The sequence below is a fragment of the Takifugu rubripes genome, chromosome 15 (assembly GCF_901000725.2).
Source record: "Takifugu rubripes chromosome 15, fTakRub1.2, whole genome shotgun sequence".
NCBI lineage: Eukaryota > Metazoa > Chordata > Actinopteri > Tetraodontiformes > Tetraodontidae > Takifugu > Takifugu rubripes.
In genome coordinates, this window is record NC_042299.1 from 13443710 (window position 1) to 13471643 (window position 27934).

At 45.9% G+C, this 27934-nt stretch overlaps 2 long non-coding RNA genes and 2 other non-coding genes across 4 annotated transcripts; 3 read left to right on the plus strand and 1 right to left on the minus strand.

The window, feature by feature from the left end:
* LOC115252582 (uncharacterized) lies at positions 1-6095 on the minus strand. The gene is made up of 3 exons (XR_003890918.1): positions 6012-6095; positions 5786-5879; positions 1-449 (listed from the first exon to the last, which is right to left on the minus strand). It is a non-coding gene; the product is annotated as an uncharacterized lncRNA (long non-coding RNA).
* On the plus strand, positions 3203-27897 carry LOC115252580 (uncharacterized). Its single transcript, XR_003890917.1, has 5 exons — positions 3203-3500; positions 12211-12261; positions 24406-24506; positions 26090-26265; positions 26338-27897. It is a non-coding gene; the product is annotated as an uncharacterized lncRNA (long non-coding RNA).
* Positions 25234-25296, plus strand: mir100 (microRNA mir-100). The gene has a single exon (NR_105371.1). It is a non-coding gene; the product is annotated as a microRNA mir-100 (primary transcript).
* On the plus strand, positions 25678-25751 carry mirlet7a-1 (microRNA let-7a-1). The gene has a single exon (NR_105370.1). It is a non-coding gene; the product is annotated as a microRNA let-7a-1 (primary transcript).
* Positions 27898-27934: the final 37 nt, after the last annotated feature.

Sequence of the window (27934 nt, forward strand, 5' to 3'; positions counted from 1 at the left end):
TATAAATATTGAGATGCAGAGATCAAGCAAACAGTTAATTGTAGTTTATGAAAATATTATATAATATATTTTTTAATATAATATTTTCCTCGTTCATCCTTTAAGATAGTAACAGAGTTGACAGGAAATGGTCAAAATATATCATTTAAAACACTTGGTGTTTCTTCATGACATTACATTCATATTTTTAATTATATCTTAATGTAATAATATATTTAATCTTAAACGCTTGTAAGTTTGATTTGCCGGCTCAGCAGTTTGTGGCGACAGGAAGTGGATGGTCTGTGCAGGCCGTCCTCATTCATCGAGGCCGTGAAATAGCTCTCCCTCCGGTCTAGGAATGTTGACCCAAGACGACTTGGACCAGAACCAGATGTCAAAGCTCTCCTGCTAAATTGACACAGTGTTGTGTTCACGTCCTGGTCCTGGTCCTGGTCCTGGTCCTGGTCCTGGTCCTGGTCCAACATAGAGAAAAGACTGCGTATGAGACAGAGAGGTCCATTTTGATGTTCTCATGCTTCAGACCTTTAAATGTGTGACCTTTTCAGTTGGCAAAGGTTAAATTATTGTCTCTCGTTATAACATCATGAATCAAAAGCAGTAATATTTTTAAGCTAATTTTAAAATAAAACCTCTTGGCAGAGTAATTGATGCCAATGACTTCAGCTAAATCATCTTCAGCTAAGACCTCTAGGTTATTTCCTCCAAATTTATTTCAAATGTAACACTTATAAATATATGTTTAACTGATATATAATTCATGCATTTATCAACAAGATCCTGCAGGAAACAGGTAGGTGATGCTTTCCCTGGTTCCCAAAGACAAATATCAGCTTATCTTGGGTTTTATGCTAAAAACAAAAATCAGTCATATATAATATTTATTAGACTGGTATTAAATAACCGATTTAAATTAAAACCATATTTTTTAAGACATTTTTGATGATGGCATTCTGTATTTAATCATTATTTTAGTGCATCTCCCATTGTTCTTTAGGTTGTTTGATCTTAAGTGTAAATGCAATTAATGAATGGGAGGTATTTTAATTTTAATAATAATTCTCACCTTAATGTCAGTTCTTCTACTGTGTCCAGCTAAAACAAAAACAGGAGCCTCTTTACAATTTCTACAGATGTTGTCATGATTTACAGGCTCCTTAAACAGAACAGCTTCCCCCAAAAAATGTCTCAGCGTCTACAGGAAGTCAAATTTTGGGTCCCGAACATTTGAGATGGGGGTGCGGACGTTGTTCTCTGTAAAATCCTCTGTTACTCATCTGGCTGGAGTTTTGTGTGTTGTTGCCATGTTCTTTATGTTGGCAGCCCACAGGTGCTTATTACAGCCAGCATGACTCCTTCCAGGCTCTTACTTTACTCCACTGGGATGTCGAGCTCGTTTAAACCCATTTAAACCAGCTCGTTTTAAACCCATTTAAACCAGCTCGTTTTAAACCCTTTTAGTGTCCTTTGCCCCTGTCGGGTCAGTGAGGTGATGTGACCAACCTTCCACAGTTCTAAAGTTAATGGTGAGTTCAAATGTGGTTAATGTAGAAAATAATTGCAACAGTAATTAAATACTAATTAAATGATATGACTTATTTACTGTTTGTCAGGCCAGAATAATCTGTTTTCTTGCTGGGTGTTACAACCACACATTTTCCATCCAAATACTGAAATACAAAAAAAAATACAAATTCTCAGTATTTAAAAATAGAAAATTAGCACAGTAGGTCTGCAACTATTATAAGTATGATTAAAAACCACCACAACAGCTACAACAACAATGATAAAATATTGTCTCTTTTAATTTCATAAACATCCATTTTATAGATGTTAATTCACCCCAACAACAAACAGTTGGAAAGAGGTTGAGATTAAGTTTGCCAATAATAGATTAATGTAGAATTAACAGTTATCTACAAGTGGCACAATATCAACAAATCTGGCACATCTCACTATAATGCTAAATTAATTTAAACTTTATTGTAAAACACAGCTGAGAGTCTCAGCTGAGGGCTCTGTTCCTCATAAAACAAATACGGAAATGACTAAATCAATTAAAACAACTCTTTTTTCTCAATGCAGAGTTTTGCTTCATTTTAAATATATAATTATATTCATATTATCAGACTGAATAAAGTGTGATGATTCAGTCAGGAGCAGCAGTTGTTTTGTCACTGCTGTTTGTTCTTCTGACAGAAGCCTTAGCTTCAAATAAACACCAACAAAGTAAATGCAATATTAAAGTTGGATTAGAAGTGGGTGTAATAACTGTGCAACAACTGTCCTCTAAATACTTTGTCCCCCCTTTGAATCATCACATTGATCAGATCATGTCCCAGAAAGATGAAAGAAGCATGAGAAATTAATGAAACGAGTCCATAATCGCACTTTCAGACGTGTGTTTGCTCTGAATAAAATCTTAAACACAAATCAAAATACAATCAAACTGTAGATGATGATTTCTTTTACACCCCCCCCCCCCCCCACCCCCCAAAACCTGCATGATACATTCTGAACAGTAACGATGACTAAGTTTTTTCTCCTCCATCCTGTCTCCTCAACTCCTGAGGAGTTGGATCACTAGCGACGCCCGGCGGCCGGAGCTGGTATAGCAGCCTGGCTCCGTGGCTCGCTGTGAAACAGGTTTTAAAGTTTTTGCTCCGAAGACAATTTGTTTTAGACAAATGTCCGACATGGTTAGTTCAAGGAAGACACGACACCTTTGTGTCAGTAAGTCACTTATGATAGTCCGGTTAGGAGTCCAGAATGATAGATTATGCCTGCAAAACACTGATAGGACGACTCAGCGTGAGGCTCAATTTCTGTGACACAGCATGTAAAGTGTGACCTCCTTTCAAAAGCAACACTGAATCCTCTTTATTATATGCTGTATAACCTAAAGATAACAATCTGAAAAGTCATCATTGCTTCTTGTCTTTCTTTCAGGAAAGGAATGTTGTTCCATACAAACTGCAGATGGGAAAATAATTTACAGTTTATCAAGAAAATGGTTCATAAGAAGAAAGAAAAGTTCGAGTAACAGCAGCTTCTGACTCTGACTTCTTTTCTGTTCAGTCTTGGAGCTGTTAGGAAAAGAGAGGGGGAAGTGCACAGAGGAGGAGGAGGAGGAGGAGGAGGAGGAGGAGGAGTAAGGTTTGAAGTCCTGCATAAAGGAAAAGCACAACATTGTGCTCTAAGCTGTCTATTCGCTAGGACTCAGCATGCACCTGTGTTTCTCCAGTCCCTGGACACTCTCATTCCAAAGGGCTGTTTATCAGTGCTGCCATGCCAGCAGCTCGCACAGGCAGTCAGCAGGAGGCGAGCAGAGCAGGACCTGCCACCCTCAAAATAACCAAAATCTAGAGAGCAGCAGTAGCAACAACAACAACAACTCTGTGGAGAGTTTCTGCCTCCATCTTGAAGCGAAAGAAATGAGAGGAACAAGCTTGGCCGGCTGGAATAAAAGGACTGACCCGAGCAGACTGCTGTGCAGAAGGGTAAGTTCCTCTGAAACAGCTGAAGTTTCCTCAGCGTTTCACTTAGAACAAAGTTTCATCTCTGCTGAAGAACTGTGGAGAAGTCCAGCAGCCAATGCAGGATGAGTCAGTCTATCTATCTATCTATCTATCTATCTATCTATCTATCTATCTATCTATCTATCTATCTATCTATCTATCTGATCTGTGTGTGTGTGTGTGTGTGTGTGTGTGGGGGGGGGGGGGGGGGGTTGGGGGGTGTGGGGGGGTGTAACTATGTTCATTAGTTCATGTGTGTCTGCTTGGCTCAACATAAAACATCTAATCAGAGCGCCGGCTCTCGTTACCCTCAAGAACGGCGCCCTCTGCTGCAAATACGCACGTGCTGAAGCTACGCCGGGCATCAAGCTAGGACTGAAGCAGGCTAGGTGATCGTCCCCGTGTTCTGTGACGCAGGTAGCGTTGTCTGTCTGGCCCCTGGGGACCGCCGCCTGCATGTGCACGCCATGAATTAATGAGGGAGGTGCGCGGCTGGTAGTTGTGACCCACTGGAGCCCACGAGGAGGGAAACAGAGGTGGATTTTAGAACCCAGCAACACACTTGGGCACTTCGTTGTTTCGACTAAAGAAGGCCCCTGCTGGGATTTTCACTCATGCTTTTGGTGTTTCTGATCATTTGTCGTCCTTCGCTGGTTTTGTTGGCCACGAGTGAGCTTGTAAATGCTTCCCGGAGATGTACCACGGTGGCTTTAATCACCTCCAGTTGGGTTCACGGGTCGTATACATGTAAAAGGTGAAACACCTGCAGATATGAGATAAGAGTGTCGCTAAAATAATTCAGTATGTGAGAGGTTATAATGGGCAACGGTTGGTGGGGGAAGAATGCACTGATGTTCAAAAACAAGCTGCTTTCTGTCTGCACTCTGACCCTTTCAAGCAGGTGCACAGATGCAGGTAACATTCTTCTGTTGGACAGTTGGACCAGATGAACGACTTGCTGTGGATTATGTGGTTAAGGTGTCCTCTATTTATGGTGTCCTCTATTTATCAGGGGCGATTGTTTGACGTTGGACACCGTCTGTATAATTGGCATCTTATTACTCATTCCTTGACCAAACTTTGAAGAAATTGTCCTCAATACCGAACCCCCACCCCCAAAAATGGCCTATTTCTTTTCATTCACATTGCCTGGAGTCTCATTTTATACCATCTCAGATTCAAAATCGCATCGATACGCTTGTTTGTGAGACTGAAGGCATGGCTGCGTCTCCAGAAGCCGTGCATGCGTGCGTATATGTTTCCTTTTTCCTGTCGTATGAGGAACACTCTGCCTAAGCTGAAATACTGCAGGACCGGTTTGTTAAATTCTGCATCTCCGTGCCAGGTTGGCTGATTTGAATTCTCTGTGGTTCTCGGGTCTTGTGGTCGTGAGCACTTTTCAGCTGAATGAGAACCAGCTCCACCATCAGGTTCACCATCAAGGTTCATGCCGTCCACACGGTAGAAGACAATTTAAAGAGCTGCTGGAGTTGATTTTAGGGGTTGAATTAGGACTCAGCAGCATAAAGCTTTATTGTTGTAGAAAGAATTGGAAAGATTCCTTGAGTCAGAACCAATTCTGCAGCAGAACATCCCATCACCTCTGTAGCTCAGGGTGACTGAGATGATCCTTAATGTCTTGTGTGCATGACCATGCTCCAAAAAGTATTAGAATAATACTTTTAGCTTTTATTTTTCCTGCATCTTCACAATATTCCCCTATTAAACTGAAGAACAACATATCTCAAAGCAACAGCTTCGGTATTTGCATTAATTATATTGCACTGGCTCCTGAGGATGTGGTTGAAATCTGCCTTTGGGTTATTTAAGCTTTAAACAAATTGCTGAAACTAATTACCAAATCATTAGATTAAAAATCAGCCCCTGATATGTAACAACCTGTTGACATGCTTCAGGAAAGCAGATTAAAATAGCTTTCTTGTTTTTTTATTTTGCCATTTTTCAATCTTCCAGCTAATGAAAGATTTGTCTTCCTCATGTTATGAGACAACCACACAGGAGTCTATAAGAATGCAGCAGGTGTTGCTGAACAAATGCTGATACATTTCTATTAAAAGCTTTTAAATTCACAACTTTTTCCATGTACAAACGGAGGTAACGTACAGTCAGAGCAGCAAATATCATTTAGCGACCAGTGCTGGGGGTTGTTAAGAAGAGAAAAAACATGTTTCAGGCGCCGCGTGCTTCACATTCTTAGCTGCTGACCTCTATGGAAGAAAAACAACAGCCGTGCTTGAAGTTCTTACCGCCGAGGCCGAAAGGCTGCTGCGCAAAACGAACGTTTAAATTAGTCCGTAGTGCCGTGGTGCTGCAGTCGTCTTCCTGCTGTCCAAATGCATTCTGAAACAGTGGCAAAGAAATGAAAAACAAGGGGAAAATCTCATTATATTGGACTCTGACGTATTATTGCATAGATGTTATTTTATTTTTATTGGTTTACATGAGCGAAATGTGTAACTGCTGGATATTTACCAGCCTTCTCTTGTGTGTTGAGCTCATCTAAAGTAAAGTTCTCCTCACTCTCCTGTTAGTCTCGGTGGTATTATTCACCAGTCAGTGCACAGTCTTATCAGATTCTCCCAACGTTGCTATAACAACCAGCTACGTTGACAGGCCAGTGGGGTGAGTCCACCAGACAAAACAGCAGAAGTGGCGTAGAGGTGACCCGGCCTCCTCCTGGCTGGGCAGTACCAGGAACCGATCGGCGCCCCTCTGCTTTATGGGACCGTACCACTCTGGGAAGACAGTAGGCAGCGCTTGTCTGAACTTGTTCTCTTCCTCCTCAGGTCAGGCAGCCCCTCGTAAAAGAAATGACTCTCATAAAGCAACGCTGACACCGGTGTGTCTGCCAGACCACACGTTTGCTGTCAGCTGTAAAATACGAGGACCCCGTAGCCCCCTTTCTCCCCTCGGTCTCTGCCCTTTTCAACCCTCCTCATGTCGTCTGCACGAGGATCTTATTGCCAACTTGCACAAGATGGTGGCTTTGAGTGGATTTCATAACCTGGGAGTTTGGGGCTGAAGCTCCACATGAACCGAAGGCTTCAGCCTGACGTGAAACTGGGTCTCTGCTACATTTAAATTGCTTTAAACTAACGTGAATTTAAATAAAGCTACTAAAACAGGGATCGTTCTTCCTCTCAGGGTGCGGCTTGAAGCAGAATAATGTCTCCCCCAAACAACGTTATTGTTCTGCGCACGTTTTGTGCCGCGTTCTTCGGCCTGATCTCAGGATCGTGATTTGTCACATTTAGCAACCTGGCGATTGCTAAACCTGGCTATTCACCAGAAAATGGGACCAAAATAAACACGCTGTGAGGGATTAAGAGCGGGGCAAAGCTTCTAAAATTACAGCTCCCACCCCCAGAACATGTCCAGATGTTCCTGATCCTCCTCAGGTAACACATGTGACAGTACTCTAGCGTGAAGAGGGGGCACGGCTCACGTGGAGGAGCCCTCTGGGTGAGTGGCTTTTGTTCTGATCTCTCTCTCTCTGTGGACTCTGTGCTGAGTACGATGTCTTTTTGGAAGAACCCAAAGCCGGCCCACGCCGCAGTTATCACCATATCCTTCAACACATCGACATGTTCTGTTTCCTCGCGTCCGCCGGCGCCCAAACAAGGCTGGACGAGAGGCTGAACTAGCCCAGCGCCTCCCAGCCTTCGGCCCCATCCACCGTCTGAAGTGTGTTTAGGGCTGAAGGGCCCTCTGTTCCCGTCTAGCGTTGTCAGGATCTGAGAGCCGAGTTTCACGAGATCACAGCGACTTGCCCTTGGTGTGTGTGAATGATGGCGTGTTTGGGTGATGCCATGAACGTGCGCCGCGACGGGGAGCCAGGAAACTGCACGTCCAGATGAGCACCGAGCGGTACTTGTTGACACAGAAGTTCTTTGATATTTTACTCGACTTTCGTCCGATGCGATGATGAAGCAAACATCTGTTCCAGCCGCCAGAAAAAGGCTCGTAGTGATCCGATATCAGCTTTTTCGGACGAGGAAATCAGCTCTCATCAATATTCACCTTTGTTGCGTCTCAGTTGCAGAAGATCGAGGATGTTAAATAAGTTTGCTCCTTCTCTTATAAACCAAAGCTCGTCAACACCGCTGCTGAAAATGTTACTGTGACGTTTAATTAGTGATTCGACTGGAGTTTTCTGGCACCGCATCATTAGCTGTAGGCTAAGGCAGGAAGCTAATATGGGCCAAGGTTTCTCTTTGCTGCAGTATTTCTCTGCATGGCCGTGAAGATCGTACAGTATGGAAACACTTAAATCATTACGTGAGTGCTGATGGTCACCATATGTGAGGGCAGAAAGCAGACACTGGGTTCAATGGTGCCCTTGCTCTCTGCCATTCCATAATGGTGGCTGATTATACCTGTAATTACGGCTCCAACCAATATTCGTGTCTCCGAGCCTTTCACCTTCACGCGACAGCGGCAGGAGCTTGGGGTGACTTGGGAGAGCAATAAAGGATAGTTTTAATAAAACAGGACCGAAAGAGGCGCCAGTTTGTGCTACAGAGTTGGACAATTACTGATTTGAAGTTGTTTAAAACAAATGAGTTTAGCTGCTTTCATAAAGCTATTGGATCTTCCCCATCACCTCGTTCCAAAGCTGAAAAATCGGGTAGATCGAGCGAGGAAAAGGTTCCCTTCCTTCATTCAGTTTGGTTCACTTTCATGCTGCACCTTTATAAGGGGACCAAACGGCCCCGGACAAAGTCATGCTGATACGACAGCTGCTCCTTTCAGGGCGCTACAAGTGCAGAAGAGGAAGAAAAGAGAACCCGACTCATCAGTTGGCCGGAACCACAAACATAAATCCATCCCCTTCAGCCCACTTTTTCACCACCACTGCAACATATAGTCCTCTGACCTCACTTCCTGTCTTTGGTTCACTTCCTGTCTGTGGCTCACTTTGCACAATCATTTCACCTTTGTGTGTCGACACCGAACTCCTGTTATTTTGAATTCCACGCTGTATTTACATAGTAATATTGTCCATTGTGTGTTAATTTTAGCTGAGCCTTTTTGTAGGTGTCGTCTTATAAAATGATTGTAGAGTCCTGCTTTCAGGCAGGTTTTTTTTTAAAAGCGCCCAAGGTGTTACAGGTCTCTAACTCTCCCACCTAAAGAAGCCTTGTTAATTGCCATATCAGTCCCTCGTTAGCGCGGCCAACACCAACATTATGTGACAGACAGTCGGTGCTGCCGTCACAATGAAGCCTGTAGAGATTCATGCGACGTTCGCCATGAAGGAAGAACAACGAAAGGAGCCCTTCCACGGTAGATCCCTTCAGCAGCAGCCGGAGAACCACAGTAATGAGGAAAAGCAAGAATCCACCCCAGAACTTTGGCACGAACACCAAAAACACGCTGCATGTGGAAACTAGTGTAGAAGTGCTGGAGAAAAAAGGAAGTCAGCGCTGGGTTTGTGTTGATAGGAGGCCTTCAGGAGTCAGCATTGTTGAATCCTTTGAATGACTTGCTGCTGTAAATCACGTATTCTGTTTTAATAGAAACGGTCAGGTTGGCCCCAGCGCTCTGCTTAAAACGTTTTCCAACCCAAGTATTGAAATTTTCCATCTTGCCCTTTCTCCTCCTTTACGCCACCAAACTTCCTCTCTGGCCCTGAACCTTCGGGCGAGTTGAAAATCTGGATGCTTTTCTGTCTTCTAGCATACAGCCGTGAGTTATTGAGGCATCCGTGAGTCCGCGACTGCTGCATGAAGGTCCACAGCTGCTGCGGAGCATTCAGCTGAGCAGCCAACACCCTGCTTTAAAATCCAGTCCTGAATGTAAGAACGCGACCGCAGAAGCAGCAGGGCCACGACCGCGCTACTCCGAAACACACCGCTCGCCGTCCTTTTTGTTCAGAAACCCGAGGAAAAAAACCCTGCAGTTTCTTGGCATATGAGTTGAGTTATAGGTGGCATTTTGATAGAAAAGAGAATTGCCTGGAATTTGTGCTCAATTCACTGCAAACTGTATCAAAAGCCTCTTTATTAGAAAACACTTAACTGCTCGATGCTAGCTGATCCATTCAGTCCATTCGCCTTTGCAGTCGCATTTCTGCCTATAAATTAACACTTTAAAAAAAAAAAAAAAGTGCCCACACAGAGTGTACCAAACTGACAGTAACTGGAAGAGAGAAGGGCCACCTGGTTCCTGTATGTTCCACAGAGTTTTACTTTTAGGGCGAGCCTCGCTACTTAGTTAAACAAAAGGGCCTCCGCGCTGGTCCTCTAGATAAACACACTTTCCTGAGAAAACATGGACACAGTTACACTTTAACCTGCGCGGGGAGGCCGCGGCTACATCCTCCCGGACAGTTTAGGTCAAACCGAGCTGCAGTTCAGACCCACAATGAGAATCATGCACTGTGCATGAAACCACGCTGGCCCAGCAAACAATGGAGCCTTTGACGGTGGTAACCACCCCCCCCCTGCCCGCAGTACAGTCAGAGCACTGTCTCTCCAGGGCCTGGGTGTCACTCCCCATCTCTCTTGTGCTCCCCTGGAGCTGACCAGCTGGCTTCTAGGCTCTGGGATGTGAGAGCAGTGGGACAGAAGAGCTACAGTCAAAGCTCAGCCCAGATTAGCCCAGCAGAGGGGCCAGCAGCGACTCATCTCCGTCAACTCTGAGGCCTGTGTGACAACGTCCGTTTCCTCCGTTTGAGCGTCTCAGCGACAGTTTTGCACTTGACCCAGGCTTGTTTGTAGTTGTTTTACTGCCTTCACCTAAAGAGGCGAGCCTGTGGACCTGACCCTGTTTAGGTTTAGGTACGATCATGGACCAGAAAGATAAAAGTGTTTAGGTTATCTGTGACACCGCGACAGTAAATATAGCCTCCACTGGGTCTTAAGTGTTTGCTTCAGCCATTTTTGCTCTCTTAGGCTTCGACGCGTTAACGTCTTCAATGTCTGAAACAATGAATAAAGGTCTCTTGTCTTCCTGGTGGATATTGAACAAAAAATATGAGCAATAAGTGTTATCTGATGGTGTAGTTATGCAGAGCTGCCACCCCCCACCCCCGGCACAATGGCAGTCGTGTAAACAGACAGCGTTCTGTAGGAATGCTGGACTCCGTGACCTCCCGCCCCGAGTTCTGTTACAGTGCACCGGGTTCAACACAGCCCACCTCATGCTGTGCCTCCCGAAGCTCCGCCTCAGCCGGCCCCTGTCTGAGGCCCCACAGGATGGAAAAAAAAAAACACACCTCTTTCACCGAGCATTTGAGCCTCCTTCACGTCCTCGTACGCGAACACGCACTCAGACAGACAAGTGATCGAGTGTTCTGTTTCTTCGGCTCCTCAGCTGTCAGAGCACTTCTGTTGTTTTAACAGCTTCGTCGGGAACCCTTGAAAGTTGGTCTCAAGTTCTGAGGGCCTCCGGTTTCAAAGTAAACATTTACAAATTTTAGCTTGAGTTCAGTTTATGTGTTTTTCCCCTCAAAAAGTGCAACTCTATAGCATTTCAGCGCTTTAATATTTATACATGTGAAAGTATTAGCCTGCTAAAGTTAAAAATAAACAATGGATGAGCGAGGGGAGAGGCATAGTTCTGAGCTGACACTGCCCTCTGCTGGACGCTCGGAGAAGGAGAGAGGGGGATTTCAAGAAAGAAAGAGTACCGGTACTATAATATATAAGAAAGGGGTTTCAGATTTTACTCTTTACGCGGTAACGCACACGGAACCGCGGGTCTGGGGTGAATCTAAGCTGGAAGTGTGTTAACCAGTTGCATCCCAAACACAGCGCCACCTCCATCTCATGAATAAATCAAGTCAGCAGGTGGAGGATGGGGGAGCGGCTGCTGATTGCAGCGAGGCGCCGAGCGCCGCTCATTATCGCCGGGCCGCACATCACCGCATCAATCACACCTTTGCTGCGCGCCGTCTGAGGCGCGCCCGTGCGCAGAAGCGCGCACGTGCGAACGCGGTTGTCTGAGGAAACGGGGGAAATGTCTGGTGCCATAGCAACCATTGCAGATATCCCACCCTTCTTGAGCAGGAAAGAAAAAAAGGGGGGGGGGGGGAACAGAAGTGGCAGCAGCAGATTGTCTTAACTTAATGAGATGTGAGGTAGAGAGGTGTCTGTCTGTCTGTCTGCCTGCCTGCCTGCCTGCCTGCCTGCCTGTCTGTCTGTCTGCCTGCCTGCCTGCCTGTCTGTCTGCCTGCCTGCCTGTCTGTCTGCCTGTCTGCCTGCCTGCCTGTGTTGTTCATATGAGATTGTTGAACAAAAATGGGGGAACTGGGTGAAAGCACAAATGTATGTGGATGAAAGAAAGAAAGAAAGAAAGAAAGAAAGAAAGAAAGAAAGAAAGAAAGAAAGAAAGAAAGAAAGAAAGAAAGAAAGAGGGGTGCTCCCGTCTGTCTGAGCCCGGGAGCTGGGACATTTGCTGCAGTCTGCGTCTCACTACTGTGACTCCCGTCTGAACCACGTTCTCATATGTAATACTACGATTCTGGCCTATAAACCAGGTTACATAACACTTCGAGCCAAATCCTGACCTCAATCTGCAAAACAGCCACTCATGCGCTGATGGGAAATTTCACAAAGTATGTGGAGCACCCAAATGTAACAGCGCGTCTGTGTGATGATTGGAACGGCTTCGTGCGGCCCTTAAATCTGTTAAATCTGACCAATCTGTTATTGTCTCTGCTGCATAGGTGGATGTGAGTGTCTGCGCAGGAGGGAGAGCAGCGGTTGTGTCCCCGTCGGTGAGTTTACGCTCTTATTTTCTTACGCCGGCCTGCATGCGGAGGTCACGGCCACTGGTGTCACCGTTTCTCTGCCAACGGCGGCGTGTTGTGACAATTCATGGCCATTTCACCTCAGTGTGACACCGCGAGTCACATTCTGTGTGTCAGACCCAGTACGGTTTTGTCTGTGTGGTGTGAGAGCTATTTATGTCCTCTCGGAGTTGTCAGTCTTCTGAGCTAGCTGCAGTACACTTTCGTGCGCTGCTGGGAGGTCGGGCTGCAGCGTTGACCCAGATGCAGGTTCGCTGCTCCACATGTATAGAACCATCGTTATCACGGACAAGCGAGGGCCATCCAGAACACCCTGAGGCTGTTAGCCGGAACGCCTTCCGCCTTTGTTGAAATATATCGTGCGTATTGCTGCTGAGCGGCCGTCCTCTCAGAGGAGGAGGAGCGGCACGTCGATCAACCTGCATGAAGCTAACTGCCGTTTGCGGCTAATCACTTTTTCGCCGGTGTCTGCCCCAGTCGTGACCGGATGAGAGGCAGGAACGCACCCTGGACAGGTCACCGGGGTTCCTGTTCTCGCTTTTGGCCTGTGGGAGGAAACCTGGAGTACACCCACCCAGGCAGGGGCAGAACAAGCCCCGCGCCCCCGCTTTAAGGCAAATACATGTAATTAAAGAGTCACCGCTCATTCTGAATTCCGTCTCCTTTCAATTGAAAATTGCCATTGCCCCTCAGCTCACCTTCATCTGAGGAACACAGTCATGTGGTTGTCTGGGTAATAAATATGGACGACGTGGCGGTTCGTTCTTACAAGGTCAGTGGAACAGCAATCAATGCCTTATAGGGATAAGAGGAAGATTAGAATTTTCACGTGAAAGGGGGGAGCGCTCTTACTGTTAGTTAATGAAGCCGTACTTCTCCAGATGACCCATGAAGGACATTTACTTTCCACTTCAACCGCCCAGTTGTTCCGTACAGCGCAGTGGCGGCCACCCCTGGGACGTGACGGGTGATCTCCGCCGCCGATGCAGCGGGGAGGCCGTTGTCGTCCACCCTGACGCCTCGCTGTTTCTGTAGTAAACACGTCATTCAAAGGCATTTCCTGTACAGCGTCAGCGTCGGCGGTTATGTTTTTGCGTTTTCCGACGGCGATGTGCGGTCGGTCGTGGTCGAGAGCCTCTTTTGTGTGTTAAATTTAACCTGCTTTGTATGTGCCTCTGCTGGAAAACTGGTAATCTTCCCCCCTGTCAGTGGCAGCATGGTGCGCCTGTGAGGGAACAGTAAATCCAGGCTACACCCTGGGGCTGCGCGATAAAAACTATTTTTACAAAAGCACCAGAAATCTCAATTTATTTGTTCTCACAAGGGTATCAAAGGTAAGAAAGTGAAGAGAATGTTGAATAATGAAGCGGTTTAGCGCTTTGGATCTAATATCTGCCGTCCAGATGTGAGGAAACAAGTTCGTTTGGAGCAAAAAAAACCACCAGTATCAGTATTTTTTGCTGTTAGAAAAATGAGTTCTCTGATTTTCTTTATTGCTGAGAAAAAAATGCAATGCTGTTGCGTTGGTAGGGTTTTTGAAAACAAGGAATTGTGCTGCTGAGAAGGCATCCAAATCTCTGGGATTCTTGTTGCTCGTGCTTTACCCGGGCATGACAGGAATGCCTCTCCTCCTTAAGTCACAAGAGCCTGAAAGACCCGTAGAACCGCAACCAGCATTCTTCCTGACTGAGGGTGATCGGAGAGGTCAGGAGACCAAACTGTGGGCTGATAACTCCAAAAAGAACTCATCACGTGGAACTTGATGATGAATCACAGAAACATTTTTTCTGTCACTTCCTCCCTTCCGGCGGTTCCAGCGGCCCTGCCGGCTGGTGGCCGTTCCCAGCTCCTGTGGTCGCCCACTTTCAGATCAGGACACGTCACTTTATTGATTTGAATCTTTAAATCTCAGCCTTTTTCTTCTGACCGTTCCTCATTTAAGGGATCGTGTGTAATGATGTAGAAGCATTCAGGAAATACCCTGCAGACCTCTCCACGCTGTGTCTGACCCTTCCTCACAGCTCCCGCCGTGACTCATCGGGGATTGTGTGTGTCGCGTTTCCTGTGTTGTGTTTGCGCGCGTGTCGGAAAGACGGGAACAGCATCGGGCCGGGCGGGTCTGTGCGTCGCACCCTCGACACTGTGCAAGACGTTGAGTAAGAGATGTGTGTTGTGAGGTGTGTGTGTGTGTGTGTGTGTGTGTGTGTGTGTGTGTGTGTGTGTTTGTGTGTGTGTGTGTGTGAGAGAGGATGTGATTCAGACCTCCAGAGTTTTGTTGGTGGAGATGTGGTTGGATGTTGTTGTAATGCGCTCACCACAAGTGAAAGTGCAACTGAGTCATCAAACACAGACACAATGAAGATGGAAACCACAGTGATGTCCACACACCCACGCACACACACACACACACACGCGCGTACACGCACGCACACACATGCTTGCACTTCTATCTTCGCGAGGACTCACACACACAATGACTCGTGTGTGTCAACCTTCACGAGATGAAACTTGACTCATTTCCACAATTTTTTTTCAACGTGAACACAAATCATGTGGAATTTGATTTGTTTTGATGAAGATAGTTTTGCTCACATCGACCCCAAGTTGACCTTTCAAGCGGTTGGCCCGAACCAGGTATTTCTGCGCAGAAATGACATTCTGATGCGTAATTACTGCCGTCTTATTCATATTCAGACCGGCTTCCTCCGCCGCTCCAGACATGTCTGACACTCTCTCATTTTCCACGCCGGCGTGCTTCACTGCTTGTTTATTAAAGTGACTCACTGACACACTTTTGTGGGTGTCCGAAGCCAACAACAGGGACTTTTCAGAGGTGACAGGCGTGGCCCCAGACTGCTAACGCCACAAAGATGCCGCGTCCGTGACATCACTGCCAGGGCTTTGAAACGCTGTTATTTATGAACATGGCTGCTTGAAGACTTGCGGGGCGCCGCTGCTAGATCCATCGGGGTCCAGCCGATTCGCCCGCATGTGTGGACCACTCACGTTTTCATGATATTTTCATCTGTCGCGTTGGAGCACCCAGATAACACGCGACTTCTGACGCCCTCATAGCAACGACAATAGATAATTACACCGTCGCGTGCACCGAATTGTGGCAGCGCGACAGCGTCCCAAAAATAAGACTTGAACATACGACCTAAAATTGAATCGCAGTTGAAGCATGCCATTCACGCAGATGGAGGGGCCTCTTCCTCATATGCTCGGCCTGGTTGCCGCATTGCCTGCAGAGGTCCCGAAAACCACGGCCATGCAGAACACTGCACATCCTCACAAAAACCTGGACCCGGTCTAATTTATCTTGACAAAGCCGACAGTGTTCATTCAGTAGAATTTAGCTGGTGAGAGCTGAGCCTCACATACAGTATTTCTGCGTTTCCTTGATGTGTCGAGCACTTTTAGACGCCTTTAGGTGTCTTTGTCATTGACATATGGGTGTTTGGTTTCGGTTGGATGCTGTTTGTCACTAATATTTGTCGGTAAAATGCTCAGAGCCCTTTAACTATGACGGATTCTGGTTTCCGCGTGACATATTTGACCAATTACAGTCACAATTCTAGTCGCCTTCCGGTCCTGCCCTTAAAACCTTACGCAGCAGAAACTGCAGATATATGTTAGATTGGAGGCACTTATTTAGGAGGTAAATTAGTCCTAAAGTTAAAAGGAAACTATGTTTGTTAGGCAGTTCCAGGAGTTGTGGAGATTTACTGCCCTCACCAGAACCTTAGCTGGTGTTAATGAGTTACAAGAAACGGAAAACTCGCTATTTACTTAATTTACAACATGTGTGGTTATATCCTTCCACTAGTTTTCTTGTGGTCTTTTAAGGTTTGCCTTTCAACTCTTTAGTGAAAATGCCCCAAAAGTGAGGGGAAAAACCTATCACACACCCTTTACACACGCAAGTTTCAAGCTTTGAGAGTGAAAATGCCTCATGGACGCTGGTTTAGGTGCTTGAAAGGTCCCAGTTAAATGTTGCTGTCCCCCATACTGAGCCATCTTGGTGTATTTGTGCATATAATGGAGCCAGAATTTCAGTTGCGTTTAAAACTGCTGTACATTTCAACAGAGACAAGGTGGGTTATCAGCTCACTGACGTCTATATGTTAGCGCGGCTTTCCTGTAGCCAAGCTCTGTCCAGGGAATTAGAAACCCTGAGAAATTGTTAATCACTACAGTCATTCACATTCCACATAGACTCTGCCCAGGACTTCTATGAGCTGGGAATGGGGCAAGGTGGGGAGGGGGAGCTGCGACAGTGCTATTGGATCCAATGGTCTTTAATTAGAGAGAGAGCTTGGCAGGGACTGATGAGGAGAAAGGCTCTCAGGATGTGAGTCCAAGGTGAGAGAGTTCACACACAAAACACTGGCTTTTCATCACCACATGACTCACTTAGATGGTGTGTAAAGTTTGATGTGTGTATGTGAATGTGTGTGCGTGTGTGTTCATGTGTGTATGCGTGTGTGCGCTTCTTACCTCACTGCTCAGGCATTCCTGTAGAGAAAGTGGTGTGAAGAGAAAGAATGGCTCTCACAGTGTGGGCATTCATGGATCTGCCCCCGTGGGCCAGTCCGGGCTCCACTGTTCACAGACAAAGCCTCTCCATCGGGACCCAGACACACTCACTCAGAAGAGAGGAACACAGGAGAGGGGGAGACAAGGTGAAAAGGGGAGAGAAAGTGGAGAAGGGGCAAGAGGGGGCCAGTATGAGAAGGTCTATGTCGCTCGCACTCGCCCAAAAACGCAGGTGCAAATGGTTTGATCTCTTAAAAAAAAACACCACCCCAAAAAAACCCCCCGGATGTCAGAGTTCTGGTTAAAAACTGTAAGTTTTAGTGTCATAAAAGGAGCAAATGTTACTTTTATCTGCAGAGTCATCCATAACGGACGTCAGTATTGGACGACACTGGCACGGGCTGCACTCACCGCCACCTTTATCTGTTCTCTCTCCCAGTGAAGTCCATAAATCTCTCAGACTGTTCTCCTGGGGAACAAGCTCCTCCCTCTGCTTTTTATCAGCCAATCCCTTCCCTCTCTTATAGAACTTTTTGCTCCCCCTTGTCCTAAGCCAGCAGATTAAGCTCTCAGGATTCCAGTTTCTTCCACTTGGCCGTCCTGTCACAGCTCCCCTTGCCTGGCCCCTTTGCTTGATCGGGTAGCCTGGTTCACTGTGTCCTTAAACAACCCGTGTGCATGTACAGGAAAGGGGCCCCAAAGTGGGGAAGCCCATCTCTCCAAACCTTAATGTTTTTGGAGAAAGAGACTCAGACTGGAAATAATGAGCAAGAAACCTGCGCATTCTAAAGATTCACTTTTATTCTGCCTCTTCTGTGAGTCTAGCTGCCCCCCCCCCCCCCCCCCCCCCCGTTTGATAACCTGGGCCATGACCAGGATGTATGAAATGCTCCAATTCAACCAGTTTTATACCCCAGACAAAGGCCGGTCGTGCTGTCTGTGGCACTGGAAGGCTTTGACTGAATACTATTTTATTTTTTTGCATAGTTCTAGCAAAAAAAAAAAAATCCTAAAAATGTGTTACACAAAACTAAAATCTCTTTCATAACATCACCCCCGACCTCACTTGTTTTTTTTTAAAGATAGAAAATCTGCTATCAAATATCTTATTGACATGACAAGCCTTCACAAGCGGTGGTAGATGTCAGTCGTAACGGGTTGTACAGATGCCATTGAAATAATAAAAGTTTTGTTGCAGCCTCCTGCTGCACAACCACCTGAAAATCTCAGTATGAATCCATTCAGAACTCGCTCACAGTTGCGAGCAGCAGTTAAATGCTTTGGAGCTGATTTGTCTTTATCTTTCAACACAAACGTGAAAAAGGACCAATTTATTGGTTAAAATCCATCAAGATCTGTTACGGTGCGATATTGGTATTACTGGTACTGGACAGTAATCGTATAATTAGGCTAGTTAGAAAGAATGCTAATCTTGCACAAAGTGTGTGTTGTTTTTGGGTTTAAAATGCTAAACCTTAGCATAATTGCCTTATTTCCACTTCTTCCTATTTGTTTATAGTTTGATTCCAGGTAAAAGCCCAGACCTGCAGACACATAGAAGCTCAGTTGAACACAATATCAGGGTTTTTGTTTGGATTAATAGAATCTGAGGAACGTCCTGGTGCGAATGTGTCTCGACTACATTCAACAGCTACATTCAAGCTACATTTCTGTAAAGCTGAACAAAAGATGAACGAGGAACTAAGAAAGGGTACAGTGAAGCTCCGACACATTCCAACATGATCACAAAAGCGGGACGTTGCATTTCTTCCGTGCGAGGGACCTTCATTCGTCCTGTCTGTCACCTGTACTTTCGTTCTGTTGTCTAATGTCTAACACCTCTCACATGTTCACTTTGGTTGTCGTCACGGCGATCTTATTAACTACGTCTCCTTGAGGTTACAATTAGAAATTGTCCGGACTTTGCAGTCGTTTATCTGTAGTGTTCATTTGTTCAGAATGTCATTGTGCTTTTTAGCGAGGAGTTCGGCTTTCAGCACTTGTGTGAATGTTGGACTCCTCTGGTTCCTCTCAAAAGTCTGCGCGTGTCATTAAACGACCTTGTTAGAGGCAGGCAAAGAAAGATTTCCCTGATGTGCGCAGAAAAACATATTTTCTGCTCTTCGCACTTTTAATTGCTCATGAATAGACGGCCCCAGCAGACACACTGCTTCGTGACCCGGTCTGACTACTCATCCCCTCAAATCTCTGGTGACCCAAAGGCCGCGACCTTGGCATCTGCCATCCACAGAAGAAGAAGCAAGACTGCTGCGTCACACCTAGACAGATGTCTCAGCGCGTCCCCCGCCTGACCGCTCCCTGCCAATGAGTCGCATTATGAGTCACCGTACGTGACTGTTCTCTGTCGTGAAAGTGAAATCAGGAGTAGCGCAGTCTTGGAAACTCCCTGGAAGGATCCTTCCTCTGAGCCCAATCACCTGACACAGAGCCGGTGAGCTGGTGCTGCAGGTAGTGGCGCTGCAGCACGATAAATCCACAACGCTGCGGGGGAGGTTTGAGAAGAAATGCAGACCGATATTCTTCTGAGCACAATTAATCGAAACCATTTTATTTTATTCTATTTTTTTTTTAAACCAGTTCAGTCGCAGCTGAAGCCCGAATATTTGCCGTCTACCTGAACCCGATGGATCGCGCTGGGTTATTGCTGGTTTCCAGCACAGAGAGTATTATGAAGTGTCCTTTGTGCACGATCCTGAAGAGACATACGCTGTAAATATTCAAGGCAAAACCTTGGACTTGAATTATTCACACTATAAAGGAAGTAGGACTTATTATAGTCCCAGGAACCACTGAACTCCAGTGAATGGGACGGGGTCACCCCAGTCACCGTCAGCCAGATTAGCCCCATATGTATTTGTATGTTGCATCCATAGAAGCACGGGCCATCGGCGATCTTTGACTTTCAAGCTGACGAACAAACATCATCCTTGAACTGTCTCCAGAATGAAATGCCCCCCCCCCCCTTCCCACCCCACATAGGGCCCATGTTTTATAGCCCTCTCCTTTGTGTCAAGTCCGATGGCTTCTGATTTATGTTTATTATTTCCATCTTAAACACTCCTTCACCTCATTAGAAACCCACAAATGCACCATCTCCCTGTGTCTCGCGGGTCTTCCTGAAATAAACCTCTTATTATGCTAATGTCGCCGGTGCCAAATGCAAAAGTACCACAGTAGCTGAAAGTGTATTTTGGTTTACTTTTACACGAGCGCGGTTGTTGCCTAATATCGTTATTGATCAATCACCACAGCGTGCACATCTGTTCCCCTCGCATGTGTTTAATAAAAAGGGGGATTTCATTTTTTTGCTTCATCGCAGCTCCAAATGTTCCTATTTAGCGCGCACACTTTAAAGACAAATATCAGATCTGATGGTGCGGTCGTGTTGTGTGCGCAGGTGCTTGCGAGCGGAGTTTGATGCGATGCAAAGGGAGGCTGCCTTTTCTCGTTCCTTCCTGTGTGTTCCGAAAGCTCCTCTGCTGCAGACTGTCTGGGGTGCAGAGATGGTGGCTGGGGTGGGGTGGGGGGGGACGGGCATCGTAGCGGACGTGGCGGCAGGCCAGAATCAATTGGCAGTGTAATTAGATGGCTTTGTGCCAGGTAACCATGGAGCTACCCTCTTTGCCTGTCTACCAGTGTAGAGTTTAAAATTAAACTGAATGAATGAGGGAGAGAGCGAGGAGGGGAGAGAGGGCAGGGAAATAAGGGTCTGAGTGGAGGGTGACAGAAAGAGGGAAACGGCAGGAGAGGCAGGCTTGCTGATGAGGAACTGGAGGTTGTTTCCAAGCACTGCTGGGAAATTGACCTCGAGTCTTAATTTCAGAGCAACTGACAGCGCAGAATGTAGGAATTGTGTTCGTGCCCGTCCAGATGATTTTAGCGCGCGTTTTCCAACGTCCACACCGAACCGTTGGCGTCCCACACCCACACTCGTCCCCCTGTCGTGGAGGAACGTGCGCACGTCCAGTCACGACTGCCGTCTTTCCTCCTTTCTTGTTTTGTCCTTGTGCCACCTACAGTGCGCACAGTTTTGGATGAAATCACGCACATCTCAATTTGAACAGGAATTTTTTTCAGTCGTTTTTTTTAACCGTTAGCGAGCGTCGGCAAAGCGGACCTGGGTGAAGTTAAAGGTTTATCTCAGAGATGCTTCTGCTCCGAGTCCAGGAACTGGTCCCAAAAAGGACAAAGCCACATTATTAGGGCCTGCAGATTTCTACCATTTTCAAACAGGCCTGTCCTCCTGTGAACTTGACCAGGAAGAAGGGTAATTAGCGCAAGGGGAGAGTATTTGTGCGTCCCTCCGCGGCAGTTTATCAGCCCAACGCTGGTGTGTTTTCTTGAATGAGGATTTTCAGGCCATTACTTTTCCTTCTCTGTTTGTTTGTACTGTTAAAAGCATGTTCAGCACATGGTCTCATGCACAGCCACTCAATGCTGAAATGGCTGAGTGCACAGGATGAGAGAGAGAGAGAGAGAGAGAGGAGACGAGACGTGGGCCAAGATGTCTGTGGTGTGGATTAATGGGGAGGACTGGAGAGAGGGTGCCGCAGTCGTGCGTGAGCAGAATATTTGATAGGGGAAGCCAGAGGAGGGAACAGCGAGGGACAAGCAACTGCAAGAGATCAAGCCGGAGGTAAAACATTCAGGAAGGCGCATCAGACTGAACGATAGCGTGGTCGTAAACATGGCCGCAGTCCTGGGTCTCTGCTGAAGTTGTGCCGTCTGGTGGCGTCGTGGCACTGTGGCCATAGGAGTCTATAGGAGGCCTCGGGGACAGCTGGACAAATAAAAGTGGGTGGAAAACAAAAAAGTCAAAGATAAATGTTTATGCAGCCACTTCAAGTCTCCTTGGAACATCTTTGCACCTGTTTCCACCTCAGAAATGGGTCTTTTCTGCCTTTTCTGTGTGCAGCAGGAAGATCTATTGTCCTTTACCCTCCTTTAGGCTGTGGAATAACAGCGTTTTACCAGCCTGGGCTGACCAGTGCAGACTCAGACAGGTCTGTCCAGTCTACCCAGTATCTTGTTATCAAATATACTTTTAAATCCATGCATTTCCACCCAGGCATGGGCGGTATCCTCCCGCTGGGGAGATCACCGCTGCACAGAAGCGGTGACAAGTCTGAAACGCACAAATGAAACACGTAAAACACAAAGAATGCTGCATTGTGCCTGTGTACGGAGCGACCACCTCCCTGGTCACACGTCCTGCTTCATTATACCCCCTCCTTCACTGAGGATCTGTTCGAAAACCCAAGTGCAGCCCTCCGACACTTACTGTAAATCCTTTAACACTCGTGAATCCCAAACGTTTGCAAAGCTAGTGTGCTGGACAGGTATTATTCTCCCGGACTTTTGGAATTTATTTTAAAGGCACATATTTTCCTGGTATATTAATTTGATGTCGGCGTAGGTAGCTGTGCCGTGTATAGAGAACCGACATTTACATAGAATTCAATTTAGAATGCTTCATTTTTAAGCTACAAGAGACATCTTTCTCAATAATAAAAGGAGTTGGGCACGGGCTCTTTCGATGATTATTCACAATTTATTTTTTGCTAACCTTGTTTGCCCTCGTAGAGACCAGTCTTGTACTGGGAACAGAGGCGGCAGAGAGGGTTGCGGTGCACGAGCGCTGGGCTTTTTGTCCAATCTGCTGGTGTTTGTCCGTCATCGCTGCAGTTAACTGAGACTTTAATGTTGGTGAAGGGTCCTCCAGCTCTGGTCCTATTCACTGTAACTGCTGCTCTGAACTCTGCAGGAGCTGTTGTATCAAGGTGCCCGCTTTCGCAGAAGTTGCTCACAGGGAAACATCCAGGTTTTCATTATTCATGTTCAGATAGTAGCTTGTTAACTCTGTTGCTCCATCTGTTCTTCTGTCTGCGTTCCTTTTTATTCTTTCTAATATTGTTCTGAAGCAGTCTGTGAACATTTTCCCCTCGTTAGAGGCAAACGGGGGAAAACAACTGTACAAAGTTGATTTTTAAATGGCAAAAAACTGAACAAAACTCCAACTAATCATTACTACGTAATATTTCAACCCGAGGTAGCTTTGGTATGTTTGCCCATATTATCTTAATGTTGACATTGACTTTGAAGGTCACCCTCAAAAATCCGCAGTTACGCCCCCAAAAGACTCACGTGGCGCCCCGCCGGCCAATCGGAGCCCACCAACGACGAGACAGAAATTTCCATTTTCCAAGGAGAACTCTGTGGTGTGGAAAAATCCATGTGTGGACCTCAGTCAAAGTGCAAACATCAGATTGCAGCTGTAGAGCCAGATCTACCGCGTGCACTGGTTGATATCACCAGATCGGACTCGCTTCTGCATTTAGCACCCTCAGGAGGCGTTAGTAAAGATAGAATGTTAGCAGGATGACACAGTAATATGGACTACGCCGTCCCAATGTGGGAGCCGCAGCCGGCTGGCTGCCTTCCCCCGGCACGCTGGCCCAGTAGAGTCGCTGGTGCACTGACAACACAGCTGTATGTCATTCGTCCACACCGAGAGCCGGCTGATGGGACAAAGGGTATTATTGAAGAGGAGAAAACGAGGGGAGAGATGCCCGCTGAATCGCCCAGCCCTCCCCTGAGCAGGACGGAGAACACGGCTCTTCCTCTCTGCTCCGAGCTGCTTTCCCCCGGCCCTCAGCCATTTTGGAGAGAGGGAAAAAGTAGCTGCTTTCTCTCTCCCTCTCTCACTACGTGGCATAGCTCTGAGAAGGCTTCGGCTGCAGTGTTTTAGCAGCAGAGAAGACACATTTCGCAGATCGCACTCGGGACATCATGTATTTGCAGAGCAAATATTTCAGGCACGGCAAAAAAAAAAAAAAAATCTTTTGACTTTTTAAGAATTGGGGTTTTTTTTGTCTTTTTGTTCCCCATAATTTTGCTGCTGCACTCTAACACGCGCCGTGACCTTTTCTTCTCTAACTTGTGCTCCAGTTTTGTTTGTCTGCTCAAGTTAAGTCTTCATTTTATGCAACAGAATGTAAGACAAAGGAATATGTCCAAATTTTGGCAACACCAGGAAGAGACAGAGCCGCAGCCAAAGATCCTGCTGTGATCCAAAAAAAAAAAAAAAGAGAGAGAAACCAAGCAGAATGAAGCACAAAAAAACACCACCCTTTCCTTTGCTTGGTCACAAATTCCACTTTTTTTCTGTAGCCAGCTTTGCTCTGCAACTCCTCCTTACCGCATTCAACCTTTTGCCTTTTCTCTCTTGCCGTAGCTCTTTTTTTAAGGCGATGTGAGGTTTTTATTTCCCAGAAAATGGGCACTGGACAACGGGTTAGGAGGGTGCAACAGGGAGACAAGAAGGGGATGTTATTTTTTTTCCCCCACTTTCTTGTGATTTGTCATTATAAAAATACTTTTATTGGGACCGAATCGCTGTTTCTAGCAGCTTTTTAGTCTTTTGTGTCTTTTAAGGGTGTGTTCGGACCAAAACTTGTTTAAAAATATGCGGTTTTGAGGAGATTTTACATCTTATCTGACTTATAAATTATCGCTGTAGATTTTTAATGAGTCGTTTATTTGCTTTTACAGGTTTCTGGATTCGCTGAAGCTCTGGCCTGTACTAGTTTGAAGCCTGACTACCACTGCTCTCCAAGGGTGTCTGACCATCAGTTCCAGTAGGTGCCCTCCTGGTATGTTAGAGACTCTTTCCTTTTTTTAAAATGTCCAACTTTTTTCTTTAGAACAGTTTTAATGGGCGCTGTGTTAGGTGTGGCGGTCTGCTCATTATTATGCACAAGTCCCCTCAATATGATTTACAGAAGAGTTGAAAGTGTTTTTATTTTCAATAGCAGGATTTGATTTTCGACTTTTCTTTTGGAAAATGCAACTGCAGCCACGTTTCGCAATTTCCAGGACAATGTTCAAGGTTGTAGTCAGATTTTATTAAAAGCAAATATTCTCATATGTTCTTCTCATAATAAAATTAGACTAAAAATGACTAAAAATGCCTACTGATCGTGCTATTTAAAACCGAACATGCACCCTCCTATTTTAAAAGAATCAATTAAGTCCGATGTATTATACTGATATTTTAAAATTTTAAAGGCCACATATTAAACGACGTAAAATATTTTTTAATCTTAAATATAACTGGCCACATTCATACACAAGATGCAACCCGCAAACAAGACAATCATTTTTTCCCCCCATTGTCGTAAACAAAATCGTTAATTTGGTGTCCTATAAAGTTCTATTTGATATTAAATATCTTTGATGGCGATTCATCTTCTCGCGGTGGTTTTAGTACTTTCTTTTTCACTGCGTTCTTGCACAGCTGCTGTTAAAATTTTATTTGAACGTAGCATGAACACCGTTCCTCGTCCAAGTGTTTCGGGGTTTCAAGCTAACGCCCGCTGCCACAAACCCGTAGATCCGAACTTGTGGTGACTGGCCGCACAAGCTCGTATCTATAGGTATGTGTCCGCCAGGCAAACGCAGCACCTCATCAAAACCAAGCCATCAAATAAAGATATGAGACATTTGGAATGCCACGCTTTCTTCTCCTGTGCTCCAATGACTAATAACAGCTCTGTCAAGACACTCCCTCCCAAACTTAGCCCACGTGTCTGCTCTTTACGCAATTACCCCACCCATAGTAGGTGGGATGGGCGCTTTGATACCTCAGGCTGAATGGAGACATTGCATCAAAGCAGCAGGGCTACTAGATATTCTTTTATGTATTGTTGTCCTAACAGGAAACAGGCATTATTCTAGCGCGATCCACAGCGAATGTTAGCGTAGCCTTGCCGATTCAGTCCAGCCCGCCAGCGCCGTGGTCCGTTCGTGGTCCTTGGTGTTCCGCAGGTTGAGGTAGTAGGTTGTATAGTTGAGAGTGACACCACAGGAGATGACTGTACAGCCTCCTAGCTTTCCCTGAGGAAACACGGCACGCACAGGCTCAGGACGCCGCCGGACTCACGTGGAGCATCTGCAGACGATGGTTTGGGTGTGAACGTGTTGCCTTTGTGTCAGGCTAGCCTCATGGCTGACTCCAACATATGTGTTTTTAAAATATATATATATTTCAAACGACTGTAGCGTTATTGGTGTATTAGCTAAAGGGTTTGAGGAGAAAGAGATAAATAGATGAATCTATTCCATGCCACTAAATACTAACACTGTGTAGCCACAGGGGGAAGAACACAGTCTTGGCAGCCATTAATGCACGGAGTTCAATTTCACTTAACCAAAATGATATATTTCCTCTGTGCAGCTATGCGGTAAAGACACTGCTGTGATCAAAAAGCCAGAAACAACTTTAACTGCTTCGAGACAAGAAAGCCGCAGACCTCAGAAATCATCTGTGTCCCTGACAGCTTTGTAAAATAGAATGATTTATTCTCTTACTCCAGGCACATTGAAATGAATTCGTCCGCCGCCAAAAGCGAGGTGAATTCTTATTTTTTTTCCGCTTCTATAGACGACCCTAAAAACATTCCCTAAACCAAATTTAATTTACAGATGTGTCGAAGATGAAGGCTTTCGGAGGGTGTCAGCGAAAATAAAAGAAGGCCGAACCTTTAAAGAACTACGGTCCAGTTGCAGTGCTTCTTTTGTGCAGTGTGAACTCAGCAGGGTCTGAGGAGCGAGCGCTGACAGTGGAGGGTATTCCTGCAGTGAGAGAGTCGAAGCACATGGAGTGATCTGATGATGAAAGACTGTTTCCACTTAAACTCTCTGCTCTCTGTCCCAAGGCCATTGGGTTCGATGGAGGTGGAGTAAGGAGTTCTGTGGGCCAGAATAAAGCGGGGGCCCCGAGTATGGGGAGGATTCTGCAGTATGAAAGAGCAAATCAGTTACAGTAGATACCACACGCGGCTGCCTCCTGCACCCTGCGCCTCACTTTTGCAGTTTAAAGCAGCGTTATTGCGTCGGGGTGGTGTAAACCATTTCAGTGAGGTCATATTTACTGCGTTCACCATAGTGATCCTCAAACACACAAACGTGCACGCACGCGCGTGCGTTTTCCTCCGTGCGGGGGTCTGAGAGCCGACCCAAGCGTTTTTATAGATGCCTCAGCCGAAGGTCGGATGTGCACGGAGGTGTCGGGGGGTCTCTGGAGAGGAAATGGGAATACAGAATGGACACTGTGTGAACCGGAGATTATGAGGGCACGCACCGCGCCGGAGCGCACGTGGTGCCCTAGCATACTGCAGCATGTGATGCTTATGATGCAGGGCGACTCATGCTTTACAAAAGCGCTGCATCAAGATAACAACAGATAAACAGCAGCGAGACGTTTGTTTATGGTTGGGGGGGTCAGACAAAGAAAAGGAGGTGATTATATTGGACCACACAGGCCAGTCCCCCCCTGTCACTGATCTCAACCTGTTGCGTTGTCCGTCACATGAACCCTTGTCCGGTAATTCCCCATATCGCTCCATTTGCCTTCTTTTCTTCAGTGTCTTGTCTCCTGGAGATTTTGTTCCCAAGAATGTGTTTGTTCGCCGCAGCACTCGGGACGTAGAGAAAACGTCTCCGGAGACGAAACACAGGCTGAGATGACTTTAGTTTTTGGGGTTGCACTTTTATTTTTGTTTCAAAGTTCAAAAATCTGTCAGGTTTTGTGTGTGTGTGTGTGTGTGTGTGTGTGTGTGTGTGTGTGTGTGTGTGTGTGTGTGTGTGTGTGTGCATCAACATGGTTTTTGTTGTAATCTTAATGTTTTATAACCATTTTATTCTGCTTCATTACTTTTGGACTGTAATATACTAATTAACTATTAATTACCTCAGTATTAACTGAGTACTGTAGTACTGTAACTAATCCACTGTAATAACTATTAATAGCAACTTTAAAAATGTGCTGGTTTACAAATTTTAGTTTGGTGGACAAACAAAGAACATTATTATTTAAGTGTTCAGGTTGATTTCCAGTTCACAATAGAAACACCTGCTGGTTTTTCTGGACTTCCGCTCCATCGTCACATGACCTGAATGTAACATGTCATTATTTTATGTGATGTTTATGAACCAACCGCTCATTTAATACGTTGGTCGTGCACTCCTGTATTAAAAAGGTGTAATTAATGCTCCTAGCTGTAATCACTTTCCTGGTTGG